We start from the raw sequence: 14,257 nt of genomic DNA, 5'->3' as shown, positions 1-14,257 counted from the left end.
TCATCAGTATTGACAGAGACAGATGTAGTCATCAGTATTGACAGAGACAGATGTAGTCATCAGTATTGACAGAGACAGATGTAGTCATCAGTATTGACAGAGACAGATGTAGTCATCAGTATTGACAGAGACAGATGTAGTCATCAGTATTGACAGAGACAGATGTAGTCATCAGTATTGACAGATTGACAGATGTAGTCATCAGTATTGACAGAGACAGATGTAGTCATCAGTATTGACAGAGACAGATGTAGTCATCAGTATTGACAGAGACAGATGTAGTCATCAGTATTGACAGAGACAGATGTAGTCATCAGTATTGACAGAGACAGATGTAGTCATCAGTATTGACAGAGACAGATGTAGTCATCAGTATTGACAGAGACAGATGTAGTCATCAGTATTGACAGAGACAGATGTAGTCATCAGTATTGACAGAGACAGATGTAGTCATCAGTATTGACAGAGACAGATGTAGTCATCAGTATTGACAGAGACAGATGTAGTCATCAGTATTGACAGAGACAGATGTAGTCATCAGTATTGACAGAGACAGATGTAGTCATCAGTATTGACAGAGACAGATGTAGTCATCAGTATTGACAGAGACAGATGTAGTCATCAGTATTGACAGAGACAGATGTAGTCATCAGTATTGACAGAGACAGATGTAGTCATCAGTATTGACAGAGACAGATGTAGTCATCAGTATTGACAGAGACAGATGTAGTCATCAGTATTGACAGAGACAGATGTAGTCATCAGTATTGACAGAGACAGATGTAGTCATCAGTATTGACAGAGACAGATGTAGTCATCAGTATTGACAGAGACAGATGTAGTCATCAGTATTGACAGAGACAGATGTGTAGTCATCAGTATTGACAGAGACAGATGTAGTCATCAGTATTGACAGAGACAGATGTAGTCATCAGTATTGACAGAGACAGATGTAGTCATCAGTATTGACAGAGACAGATGTAGTCATCAGTATTGACAGAGACAGATGTAGTCATCAGTATTGACAGAGACAGATGTAGTCATCAGTATTGACAGAGACAGATGTAGTCATCAGTATTGACAGAGACAGATGTAGTCATCAGTATTGACAGAGACAGATGTAGTCATCAGTATTGACAGAGACAGATGTAGTCATCAGTATTGACAGAGACAGATGTAGTCATCAGTATTGACAGAGACAGATGTAGTCATCAGTATTGACAGAGACAGATGTAGTCATCAGTATTGACAGAGACAGATGTAGTCATCAGTATTGACAGAGACAGATGTAGTCATCAGTATTGACAGAGACAGATGTAGTCATCAGTATTGACAGAGACAGATGTAGTCATCAGTATTGACAGAGACAGATGTAGTCATCAGTATTGACAGAGACAGATGTAGTCATCAGATGTAGTCAGTATTGACAGAGACAGATGTAGTCATCAGTATTGACAGAGACAGATGTAGTCATCAGTATTGACAGAGACAGATGTAGTCATCAGTATTGACAGAGACAGATGTAGTCATCAGTATTGACAGAGACAGATGTAGTCATCAGTATTGACAGAGACAGATGTAGTCATCAGTATTGACAGAGACAGATGTAGTCATCAGTATTGACAGAGACAGATGTAGTCATCAGTATTGACAGAGACAGATGTAGTCATCAGTATTGACAGAGACAGATGTAGTCATCAGTATTGACAGAGACAGATGTAGTCATCAGTATTGACAGAGACAGATGTAGTCATCAGTATTGACAGAGACAGATGTAGTCATCAGTATTGACAGAGACAGATGTAGTCATCAGTATTGACAGAGACAGATGTGACAGTATTGACAGAGACAGATGTAGTCATCAGTATTGACAGAGACAGATGTAGTCATTCAGTATTGACAGAGACAGATGTAGTCATTAGTGACAGAGACAGATGTGGTCATCAGTATTGACAGAGACAGATGTAGTCATCAGTATTGACAGAGACAGTCATGTAGTCATCAGTATTGACAGAGACAGATGTAGTCATCAGTATTGACAGAGACAGATGTAGTCATCAGTATTGACAGAGACAGATGTAGTCATCAGTATTGACAGAGACAGATGTAGTCATCAGTATTGACAGAGACAGATGTAGTCATCAGTATTGACAGAGACAGATGTAGTCATCAGTATTGACAGAGACAGATGTAGTCATCAGTATTGAGACAGATGTAGTCATCAGTATTGACAGAGACAGATGTAGTCATCAGTATTGACAGAGACAGATGTAGTCATCAGTATTGACAGAGACAGATGTAGTCATCAGTATTGACAGAGACAGATGTAGTCATCAGTATTGACAGAGACAGATGTAGTCATATTGACAGAGACAGATGTAGTGATTGACAGAGACAGATTGTCATCAGTATTGACAGATGTAGTCATCAGTATTGACAGAGACAGATGTAGTCATCAGTATTGACAGAGACAGATGTAGTCATCAGTATTGACAGAGACAGATGTAGTCATCAGTATTGACAGAGACAGATGTAGTCATCAGTATTGACAGAGACAGATGTAGTCATCAGTATTGACAGAGACAGATGTCATCAGTATTGACAGAGTCAGTCAGTATTGACAGAGACAGATGTAGTCATCAGTATTGACAGAGACAGATGTAGTCATCAGTATTGACAGAGACAGATGTAGTCATCAGTATTGACAGAGACAGATGTAGTCATCAGTATTGACAGAGACAGATGTAGTCATCAGTATTGACAGAGACAGATGTAGTCATCAGTATTGACAGAGACAGATGTAGTCATCAGTATTGACAGAGACAGATGTAGTCATCAGTATTGACAGAGACAGATGTAGTCATCAGTATTGACAGAGACAGATGTAGTCATCAGTATTGACAGAGACAGATGTAGTCATCAGTATTGACAGAGACAGATGTAGTCATCAGTATTGACAGAGACAGATGTAGTCATCAGTATTGACAGAGACAGATGTAGTCATCAGTATTGACAGAGACAGATGTAGTCATCAGTATTGACAGAGACAGATGTAGTCATCAGTATTGACAGAGACAGATGTAGTCATCAGTATTGACAGAGACAGATGTAGTCATCAGTATTGACAGAGACAGATGTAGTCATCAGTATTGACAGAGACAGATGTAGTCATCAGTATTGACAGAGACAGATGTAGTCATCAGTATTGACAGAGACAGATGTAGTCATTAGTATTGACAGAGACAGATGTAGTCATCAGTATTGACAGAGACAGATGTAGTCATCAGTATTGACAGAGACAGATGTAGTCATCAGTATTGACAGAGACAGATGTAGTCATTAGTATTGACAGAGACAGATGTAGTCATCAGTATTGACAGAGACAGATGTAGTCATCAGTATTGACAGAGACAGATGTAGTCATCAGTATTGACAGAGACAGATGTAGTCATCAGTATTGACAGAGACAGATGTAGTCATTAGTATTGACAGAGACAGATGTAGTCATCAGTATTGACAGAGACAGATGTAGTCATCAGTATTGACAGAGACAGATGTAGTCATCAGTATTGACAGAGACAGATGTAGTCATCAGTATTGACAGAGACAGATGTAGTCATCAGTATTGACAGAGACAGAGTAGTATTGACAGAGACAGATGTAGTCATCAGTATTGACAGAGACAGATGTAGTCATCAGTATTGACAGAGACAGATGTAGTCATCAGTATTGACAGAGACAGATGTAGTCATCAGTATTGACAGAGACAGATGTAGTCATCAGTATTGACAGAGACAGATGTAGTCATCAGTATTGACAGAGACAGATGTAGTCATCAGTATTGACAGAGACAGATGTAGTCATCAGTATTGACAGAGACAGATGTAGTCATCAGTATTGACAGAGACAGATGTAGTCATCAGTATTGACAGAGACAGATGTAGTCATCAGTATTGACAGAGACAGATGTAGTCATCAGTATTGACAGAGACAGATGTAGTCATCAGTATTGACAGAGACAGATGTAGTCATCAGTATTGACAGAGACAGATGTAGTCATCAGTATTGACAGAGACAGATGTAGTCATCAGTATTGACAGAGACAGATGTAGTCATCAGTATTGACAGAGACATTGACAGAGACAGATGTAGTCATCAGTATTGACAGAGACAGATGTAGTCATCAGTATTGACAGAGACAGATGTAGTCATCAGTATTGACAGTACTGACAGCCTACAGATGTAGTCATCAGTATTGACAGAGACAGATGTAGTCATCAGTATTGACAGAGACAGATGTAGTCATTAGTATTGACAGAGACAGAGATGTAGTCAGATGTAGTCATCAGTATTGACAGAGACAGATGTAGTCATCAGTATTGACAGAGACAGATGTAGTCATCAGTATTGACAGAGACAGATGTAGTCATCAGTATTGACAGAGACAGATGTAGTCATCAGTATTGACAGAGACAGATGTAGTCATCAGTATTGACAGAGACAGATGTAGTCATCAGTATTGACAGAGACAGATGTAGTCATCAGTATTGACAGAGACAGATGTAGTCATCAGTATTGACAGAGACAGATGTAGTCATCAGTATTGACAGAGACAGATGTAGTCATCAGTATTGACAGAGACAGATGTAGTCATCAGTATTGACAGAGACAGATGTAGTCATCAGTATTGACAGAGACAGATGTAGTCATCAGTATTGACAGAGACAGATGTAGTCATCAGTATTGACAGAGACAGATGTAGTCATTAGTATTGACAGAGACAGATGTAGTCATCAGTATTGACAGAGACAGATGTAGTCATCAGTATTGACAGAGACAGATGTAGTCATCAGTATTGACAGAGACAGATGTAGTCATTAGTATTGACAGAGACAGATGTAGTCATCAGTATTGACAGAGACAGATGTAGTCATCAGTATTGACAGAGACAGATGTAGTCATCAGTATTGACAGAGACAGATGTAGTCATCAGTATTGACAGAGACAGATGTAGTCATCAGTATTGACAGAGACAGATGTAGTCATCAGTATTGACAGAGACAGATGTAGTCATCAGTATTGACAGAGACAGATGTAGTCATCAGTATTGACAGACACAGATGTTGTCATCAGCATTGAGAGACACACATGTAGTCATCAGTATTGACAGAGACAGATGTAGTTCAGATAGAAAATAAAAACATAAGGTATTTGAGATGAAAGTTGACTGGAGTGAAAAGAGAGACAGCTGTTACAGTTAGACCACCCATCTGTCTGTCCAGTCAGAGGTCAAACACACCCTCCCCTGTCCTCTACACTGCACTCTTCTATAACATCCATTATGCTGTTCAGAGAGGTGTAACGACGTGTTGTTTACTGTACCTATCCCTTTAAGAGAAGCCAGGCACCATTACTCCATTATTATTATTATTATTTATATTATGCCGTTTATCAAAAGTGTTGGAAACACTTGTCAATATTCAACTGACTGTCTTTCTTGATGTCATAGTATCTCTCTGGTATGGAATCTGGTTTCTGCTGAGGTTATGGATGTATCACTGCAACCTTAAATGTCACCATTGCCCTTGATTCTATGCAATGTTGTGCTGCTATTTTTATGGACTTGGCCAAAGCTTTGATACGGTAGACCATTCCATTCTGGCGGGCTGACTAAGGAGTATTGGTGTCTCTGAGGGGTCTTTGGCCTGGTTTGCTAACTTCCTCCCTCAAAGAGTGCAGTGTATAAAGTCAGAACATCTCGTCGCAGCCACTGCATGGCTCAATCCTAGGCCCCATGCTCATCTCAATTTACATGAACAACATAGATCAGGCAGTGGGAGGTTCTCTCAGCCATTTATATGCAGATAATAGTCTTATACTCAGCTGCCCCCTCCCCGGATATTGTGTTAAATGCTCTCCAACAACGCTTTCTTAATGTCCAACAAGCTTTCTCTACCCTTAACCTTGTTCTGAACTCATCCAAAACAAAGGTCGTGGTTTGGTAAGAAGAATGCCCCTCTTCCCACAGGTGTGATTACTACCTCTGAGGGTTTAGAGCTTGAGGTAGTCACCTCATACAAGTACTTGGGAGTATGGCTAGATGGTACACTGTCCTTCTCTCAGATCATATAAAATCTGCAGGTTAAAGTTAAATCTAGACTTGATTTCCTCGTAATCACTCCTCTTTCACCTCAGCTGCCAAACTAACCCTGATTCAGATGACCATCCTTTCCATGATAGATTACAGAGACGTAATTTATAGATCGGCAGGTAAGGGTGCTCTCGAGTGGCTAGATGTTCTTTACCATTCGACCATGAGATTTTCCTCCAATGCTCCTTATAGGACACGTCACTGTACTGCACACACTGCACATACTCCTCTGTAAACTGGTCATCTCTGTATACCCATCGCAAGACCCACTGGCGCCTATTTATAAAACCCTCTGAGGCCTCACTCCCCCTATCTGAGATATCTACTGCAGCCCTCATCCTCCACAACACCCGTTTTGCCAGTCACATGTTAAAGGTCCCCAAAGCACACACATCAATGGGTCACTGTTTTTTTCAGTTCGCTGCAGCTAGTGACTGGAACGAGCTGCAACAAACACTTAAACTGGACAGTAATATCTCAGTCTCTTCATTCAAAGACTCAATCATGGACACTCTTACTGACAGTTGTGGCTGCTTTGTGTGATGTATTGTTGTCTCTACCTTCTTGCCCTTTGTGCTGTTGTCTGTGCCCAATAATGTTTGTACCATGTTTTGTGCTGCTACCATGTTGTGTTGCAACCATGTTGTTGTCATGTTGTGTTGCTACCTTGTTATGTTGTTGTCTTAGGTCTCTCTTTAGGTAGTGTTGTCTCTCTTGTCGTGATGTGTGTTTTGTCCTGTATAAAAAATAAATAAAAACATTAATCCCAGGTCGTCATTGTAAATAATAATTTGTTCTTAACTGACATGCCTAGTTAAATAAAGGTTAAATTAAATAAATTCATACTCCATTACTCCTGCTATGAGCCACAGTCTCATGTTCCGTGTCTCATTAGAACCCAGTATTATTATTTACATTTCACAATGGCAGTACAGCTCCTCTCCCACCAGCCACAGGGACAGCAGCTATTGAAATGATGAGCAGGGCTGTTGCTGTTGTTGTTGAGTTCCTGCTCCTTTCTTTTATCTTTGTCTCCCAGAGCCATAGTTGCTGTTCTGAAGGCCATTGTGTGAGGTTTAGATTAAAGTTCTCTCAGGAAGGATCAACATGAGCGTGTGTAATTGAACAGTGGAGTGTGTTCTCCTTCCCCTGAGCTATTCCTGTGACAATCACATTCAGCAAGCCAGAAAGAAAAAGACAAGATGAGTAAGAAGAGAGGAAGAGAGGAGGCGAAACAGAAAACCACAGTTTAATTGAGCTTAAATTGGGCCAGAGGATTGATTTCCAGGATGCTAAATCACAACAACTGGATGCCTCTGCTGACATCATCTGTTTGTGTGAGTCAATAGGGCAGCAGAGCGCACCATGGCAACAACATTAACCATGGATGGTTCTCATCTCTGTCTTCCTATATGGAACTGTCTGCACTCTGCAGCACAAACAGCTGTCTGTTTGAATTCCTTGAACGGGGCTGAAAAATAATGTTAATTGTTAACAAACAGAGAAATGACTCAACAAAAGCAGAGCCCAAACTATTCAGAATGCAGAGATTTAGGGTTTATGTAATTTGGCCTTGAGAGATAAAAACATTAAAAAACATTCCCAAATGGTGCCATCTAGTGGTAATACATGTCCCCACCAAAAGACTCTGATACTGCTAGTCCTATTAGCAGTACATTCACAACAAGACAAGTCTGTTCTGTTACATTACCTCCTACCTGACATGCTATATGAGTCATGACTGTTATACCTTCATTCTTATTACTGTAGTGAGTGATGGATGGAGCAGGGAGGTCTGTCCACTGGAGATACTATATATTTAACTTTCATTTAGTGAAGTGCCTAAAGTACCACTGAGTGATTCTAAAGAGTCTAGAACAGTACCACTGAGTGATTCTAAAGAGTCTAGAAAAGTACCACTTAGTGATTCTAAAGAGTTTAGAACAGTACCACTTAGTGATTCTAAAGAGTTTCGAACAGTACCACTGAGTGATTCTAAAGAGTTTAGAACAGTACCACTGAGTGATTCTAAAGAGTTTAGAACAGTACCACTGAGTGATTCTAAAGAGTTTAGAACAGTACCACTGAGTGATTCTAAAGAGTCTAGAAAAGTACCACTGAGTGATTCTAAAGAGTCTAGAAAAGTACCACTGAGTGATTCTAAAGAGTTTAGAACAGTACCACTGAGTGATTCTAAAGAGTCTAGAACAGTACCACTGAGTGATTCTAAAGAGTCTAGAACAGTGCCACTGAGTGAGTCTAGAACAGTACCACTGAGTGAGTCTAGAACAGTACCACTGAGTGATTCTAGAACAGTACCACTGAGTGAGTCTAGAACAGTACAACGGAGTGAGTCTAGAATAGTACCACTGTTTGAGTTTAGAACAGTACCACTGAGTGAGTCTAGAACAGTACCACTGAGTGAGTCTAAAGGGTCTAGAACAGTACCACTGAGTGAGTCTAGAACAGTACCACTGAGTGAGTCTAGAACAGTACCACTGAGTGATTCTAGAACAGTACCACTGTGTGAGTCTAGAACAGTACCACTGAGTTAGTCTAGAACAGTACCACTGAGTTAGTCTAGAACAGTACCACCAAGTGAGTCTAAAGAGCCTAGAACAGTACCACTGAGTGAGTCTAGAACAGTACCACTGAGTGATTCTAGAACAGTACCACTGTGTGAGTCTAGAACAGTACCACTGAGTTAGTCTAGAACAGTACCACTGAGTTAGTCTAGAACAGTACCACTGAGTTAGTCTAGAACAGTACCACCAAGTGAGTCTAAAGAGCCTAGAACAGTACCACCAAGTGAGTCTAAAGAGCCTAGAACAGTACCACTGCCTCAGGGCAGAGTAAGACGTCTGTGTATATGGATGGACCTGCTGGCTGCCTCAGTAATGACAGGGCTGTGAATTGTGCTGTATGGGAGAGAACAGAGGGGAGAATCAGGCTTTACTGCTGCTGAAGCATTCTTTAAAGACAAGAGCAGTAAAACAGCACTCTGACATGGAAAATCATTTCAGTCTTTATGGGCCTACTCTAGAAATGATGAAACAATAGCTGCCAACATCTGCAGTGGCATCTCAAGATAAATAACATAACTAACTGTATTTCACAGTTGTTTCACTGCTCTTTGTCTCCATCTCTCCCCCCACCACCCCCTAGCTGTCAAATAAGCACTCTCTTTGTATTTTCCAGTAGTACAGTGAAGTACAGTGAAATGCCTTTCTTACACAACAAATAAGAATAGGAAATATGAAATACACAATAAAGTCAGTAAGCATACAATTGTGGCCAAAAGTTTTGAGAATGACACAAAAATTAATTTCCACAAAGTTTGCTGCTTCAGTGTCTTTAGATATTTTTGTCAGATGTTACTATGGAATATTGAAGTATAATTACAAGCATTTCATAAGTGTCAAAGGCTTTTATTGACAATGACATGAAGTTGATACAAAGAGTCCATATTTGCAGTGTTGACCCTTCTTTGTCAAGACCTCTGCAATCCGCCCGGGCATGCTGTCAATTCACTTCTGGGCCACATCCTGACTGATGGCAGCAGCGGTAGGGTAGCCTAGTGGGTAGAGCGGTGGACAAGCAAACGGAAGGTTGCAAGTTCAGACCCCTGAGCTGGCAAGGTACAAATCTGTCGTTCTGCCCCTGTACAGGCAGTTAACCCACTGTTCCTAGGCTGTCATTGAAAATAAGAATTTGTTCTTTTAACTGACTTGCATAATCAATGCTTGGAGTTTGTCCGAATTTTGGTGGTTTTCGTTTGTCCACCCGTCTCTTGAGGATTGACCACAAGTTCTCAATGGGATTAAGGTCTGGGGAGTTTCCTGGCCATGGACCCAAAATATCGATGTTTTGTTCCCCGAGCCAAGTAGTTATCACTTTTGCCTTAAGGCAAGGTGCTCCATCATGCTGGAAAAGGCATTGTTCATCACCAAACTGTTCCTAGATGGTTGGGAGAAGTTGCTCTCGGAGGATGTGTTGGTACCATTCTTTATTCATGGCTGTGTTCTTCGGGGGAAGAGGCACCGTCACACCTTCTTCACGGCTGTGCGTGTGTGTTTGGACCATTTGAAGTCTTTAGTGATTTGGACACCGAGGAACTTGAAGCTGTCTACCTGCTCCACTGCAGCCCCATCGATGTGGATGGGGGCGTGCCTACCTCCCCGTTTCCTGTAGTCCATGATCAGCTCCTTGGTCTTACTGACGTTGAGGGAGAGGTTGTTGCTCCGGCACCACACTGCCGGGTCACAGACCTCCTCTCTGTAGGCTGACTCATCGTCGCTGGTGATCAGGCCTACCACAGGTGTGTCATCATCAAAAACACTTTGTTATTGTTACAGGATCCTCTTAACATCATTCTGCCTCCTCCTACACACTGATCCACTGCACTGTCTGTACTTAGCCTGCTACTCCACTTAGCCTGCTACTCCACATAGCCTGCTACTCCACTTAGCCTACTACTCCACTTAGCCTGCTACTCCACTTAGCCTGCTACTCCACTTAGCCTACTACTCCACTTAGCCTGCTACTCCACTTAGCCTACTACTCCACTTAGCCTGCTACTCCACTTAGCTTACTACTCCACTTAGCCTGCTACTCTACTTAGCCTACTACTCCACTTAGCCTGCTACTCCACTTAGCCTGCTACTCCACTTAGCCTGCTACTCCTACACTCCACTCTGTCATCACATTCTGTGTGCTTTCCCCTCGCTGTCGTTTTGATATGCAATGGATATTTTCCAGAAGCCTTTTAGTAATATATTCACATATTTATTGCAAGTGAGTTGTTTCATTTCATGCCTGTCTTCACCGTGTAGTCCGTTGGCATGGCGAGCTGAGATAGAAAACATCCCATGTAAAGCATGTTTAACTCAGTGTCAGCTGAGAAGGTCTTGGGGCAGCACCCAGGTCATGGCTGACCATTTTATAGGGTGTCAAATGAAACTGAGGAGATGTAGTGCAGGATATGTTCCTGTGATTTTCCAGAATGCCAGTTGACCATGAAGGATGTTTAAGCCTTGGCTCTCACACCAGTAGACGAGTGTGCTGTCTGATAATGGACCGTATGTTTTATTTTCACATACACTGGATAGCTGCAGTGAAATGTGGTGTTTTACATAGTCAATCGCAGTAGTATGGTGCCCCTGGAACAAATTAGGGTTAAATGCCTTGCTCAAGGGCACATTGACAGATTTTTCACCATATCGGCTTGGGTATTCGAACCAACAACCTTTGTTACTGGCCCAATGCTCTAACCGCTAGGCTACAGACCCCAGTGAGACAGATTAGACTAGAATAGTGTTTGAGTGGAGAATGAGGAGTGGGATGTTTCTTCCATTCCCCATCATCAGTCTCCTTCCCCTCCGTCACACCATTAGAGAGAGGGATTACAATGTTATTTCAGTCTGACACTGGAGAATGGCCCTGAGTAACAGAGACAACCTAGATCACAAACATCCTAATCACACTTCATCATACTATCATCTCAGCCTGCCTGCTGCTGTTCAGCGGAGACTGGAGAGCCGAGGAGAGTTGAGCATACAGTACTGTATAGACAAGTCTCAATACGGAGAGAGAGGGCCCATGACCAGGGACATTTAGTTCTGCCTGATTGAACACTTACACACTGCACACGGATAATTTCATTAAGCAGAGTCCATTCATGACTTTGTGAGGTATTGGATTAGCTTGAATTCATTTCAAAGGCTGGCATTATTGAACAGTTATATCCGTACAGTACTTCACTTGTCTATCCCAGTACAAAATGAATCAGATGAGATTCTCTCCAGACTGTTCATAAGAGACAAATGATGATACTTCTGGAGTAGGCTTGAGTAGAGCAAGCAGAGTTCAAGTTGATCTGTTCTCTTCAGCATGGTAACGCCATTGCTATCGAGTTGGCTTCCAATGCAGTTGTTATGGTGAGACCTTGTTTGGAGTGATTTGCCACAGAGTTGTCTATTGAGATTTTAGTGTGGGTGTGTTTTGTAGAAAATGTGTCCTGGATCAACAGCCTTGAATGTCTCTCTGAATCAGATGAGTGACAGGAAGTGAAGTGACAGTGTTCAAGGGAAGGGCTGTGTGTGGGTAGCTCAACATGGTAGAGACGTTGGGAGGTTTATGTTTGCTAATCTACAAACTGTGAAGTTTACACTATTTCAGAGCATTTAAAGTGTTTATACTTTCATAAATAGTGTCCTTTTTGGAGCTTAATATTACTCTCACCCCCCTCTCCCTCGCATCCCACTCTCCCTCTAACCCCCGTCTCCCTCTCTTCCCCCTCTCCCTCTCATCCTCATCTCCCTCTCACCTCCCTCTCCCTCACCCCCTCTCCCTCTCATCCCCCTCTCCCTCTCATCCTCATCTCCCTCTCACCACCCTCTCCCTCTCATCCCCCTCTCCCTCTCATCCCCCTCCCTCTCATCCGCCTCTCCCTCTCATCCTCATCTTCCTCCCATACCTCTCTCACTCTCACACCCCTCTCTCTCTCATCCCTCACTCCCTCTCACTCTCCCTCTCATCTCCCTCTCATACCTCTCATCCCTCTCATCCCCCTCTCCCTCTCATATCTCTCTACCTCTCATCCCCCAATCCCCCACTCCCTATCATACCTCTATCCCTCTCACCCCCCCTCTCTCTCATACCTCTCTCCCTCTCATCCCCCGCATCCCTCACTCCCTCTCATACCTCTATCACTCTCATCCCTCTCATACCTCTATCCCTCACACCCCCCTCTCCCTCTCATACCCCTCTCCCTCTCATCCGTCTCTCCCTCTCATACCTCTCATCTCTCTCATCCCACTCACCACTCCCTCTCTCCCTCTCATCTCTCTCATACCTCTCATACCTCTCTCCCTCTCATCCCTCTATCCCTCTCATACCTCTCATCCCTCTCATCACCCTCTCCCTCATACCTCTCATCCCTCATTCCCTCTCATACCTCTCTCCCTCTCACACCTCTCTCCCTCTCATCCCTCATTCCCTCTCATACCTCTCTCCCTCTCATACCTCTCTCTCCCTCATACCTCCCTCCCTTTCATCCTCCCTCCTTTTAAAGGTTTGAAAGTGCAAGTTGGAAGTCATGGATGTTGCCTGTGAAATAGAGCAAAGATTTGTGATAGTTTAGGCCCTTTCCTTATGCAGGAAAAAATGCTTTGACTTAAATTCTTTAACTTAAGTAGCACTGCTGAAAATGGTCTGTTATCGTAGATTCACATTCTGGGGAGCAGACTCGAAAATCCTTTTTATTTGTCTCCACAATAGGACAGATCCATCACAGCTTCACCGTGGCCTAAATGTGATTTAGCATGTTAAGTGTGGAAACAGATAACACCAGGTTTTGAGATGATACTAATGCTTTAAAACCTGCTGCTTCTACAGCTGTGTAAAGCCCTGTAATATGACACTTTCTTTCCAGCTTACCACCCATGTTCTCCCTAAATGCAGAATGGGCCCTTCATTACCTCAATTACATATTACCTCATTAAATCACCCCAACTACCTTGTCCCCCAGTACACTTACTCTGTACCAGTACTCCTTGTATATAGCCTGCATATAGCCTCGTTATTGTTATTTTATTGTGCTACTATTTTCTTTTTATCTATTTGCTAATTTTTGTACTTTTTAACTGTATTGTTGGGAAAGGGCTCGTAAGCATTTCACATTCAAGTCTACACTTGATTTGATTCTACAGAGATGATGATGACAGGCATAGAAGATTAGGCCTTCATCTCCCAACGCTCCCATTTTCTTTTTGGGCTGACCTGTTCATCAGCAGGACCGTTATATTTGAGCAAAGCAAATATGTTAGAAGAAATGGCATGTCATCAACATGGATCAGTACTTTGCAGGATGGGACTGACATTTGGATTTTCTCAGTTTTCTTTTCTTTTTTACACACACATTCGAGACAGATTGATTCCTGCTGTACTCAAGTGGGAGTTGTCCTCTTCAGCAGAACATGTAGAACCTAATGGAAAATGTGAGCTTTTCTCTTATCGGAAGTCTCGGTAGACGGGGGATGGCGAACACAAATTCTGAAAAGAAGTGAATGCAGAAGCCAGTAATATGCCTTACATAGACGAGAGGCT

At 42.3% G+C, this 14,257-nt stretch overlaps 1 protein-coding gene and 1 long non-coding RNA gene across 2 annotated transcripts in view; one reads left to right on the top strand and one right to left on the bottom strand.

Annotated features, from left to right (window-relative positions):
* Positions 1 to 7,089, bottom strand: part of LOC135554933 (uncharacterized) — a 28,042-nt gene extending 20,953 nt beyond the window's left edge. Inside the window, exons 1-2 of the long non-coding RNA XR_010457791.1 lie at positions 6,998 to 7,089; positions 6,818 to 6,887 (exon numbers count right to left, since the gene is read on the bottom strand). This is a non-coding gene — a long non-coding RNA (uncharacterized LOC135554933). The remainder of the gene's footprint in view (positions 1 to 6,817; positions 6,888 to 6,997) is intronic.
* Positions 1 to 14,257, top strand: part of asic2 (acid-sensing (proton-gated) ion channel 2) — a 491,333-nt gene that overhangs the window by 175,807 nt on the left and 301,269 nt on the right. The window lies entirely within an intron of this gene.

Source organism: Oncorhynchus masou, chromosome 15 (assembly GCF_036934945.1).
Source record: "Oncorhynchus masou masou isolate Uvic2021 chromosome 15, UVic_Omas_1.1, whole genome shotgun sequence".
NCBI lineage: Eukaryota > Metazoa > Chordata > Actinopteri > Salmoniformes > Salmonidae > Oncorhynchus > Oncorhynchus masou.
Note: the sequence above shows the minus strand (reverse complement) of the source record. Positions and strands in the feature narration are given on the sequence as shown.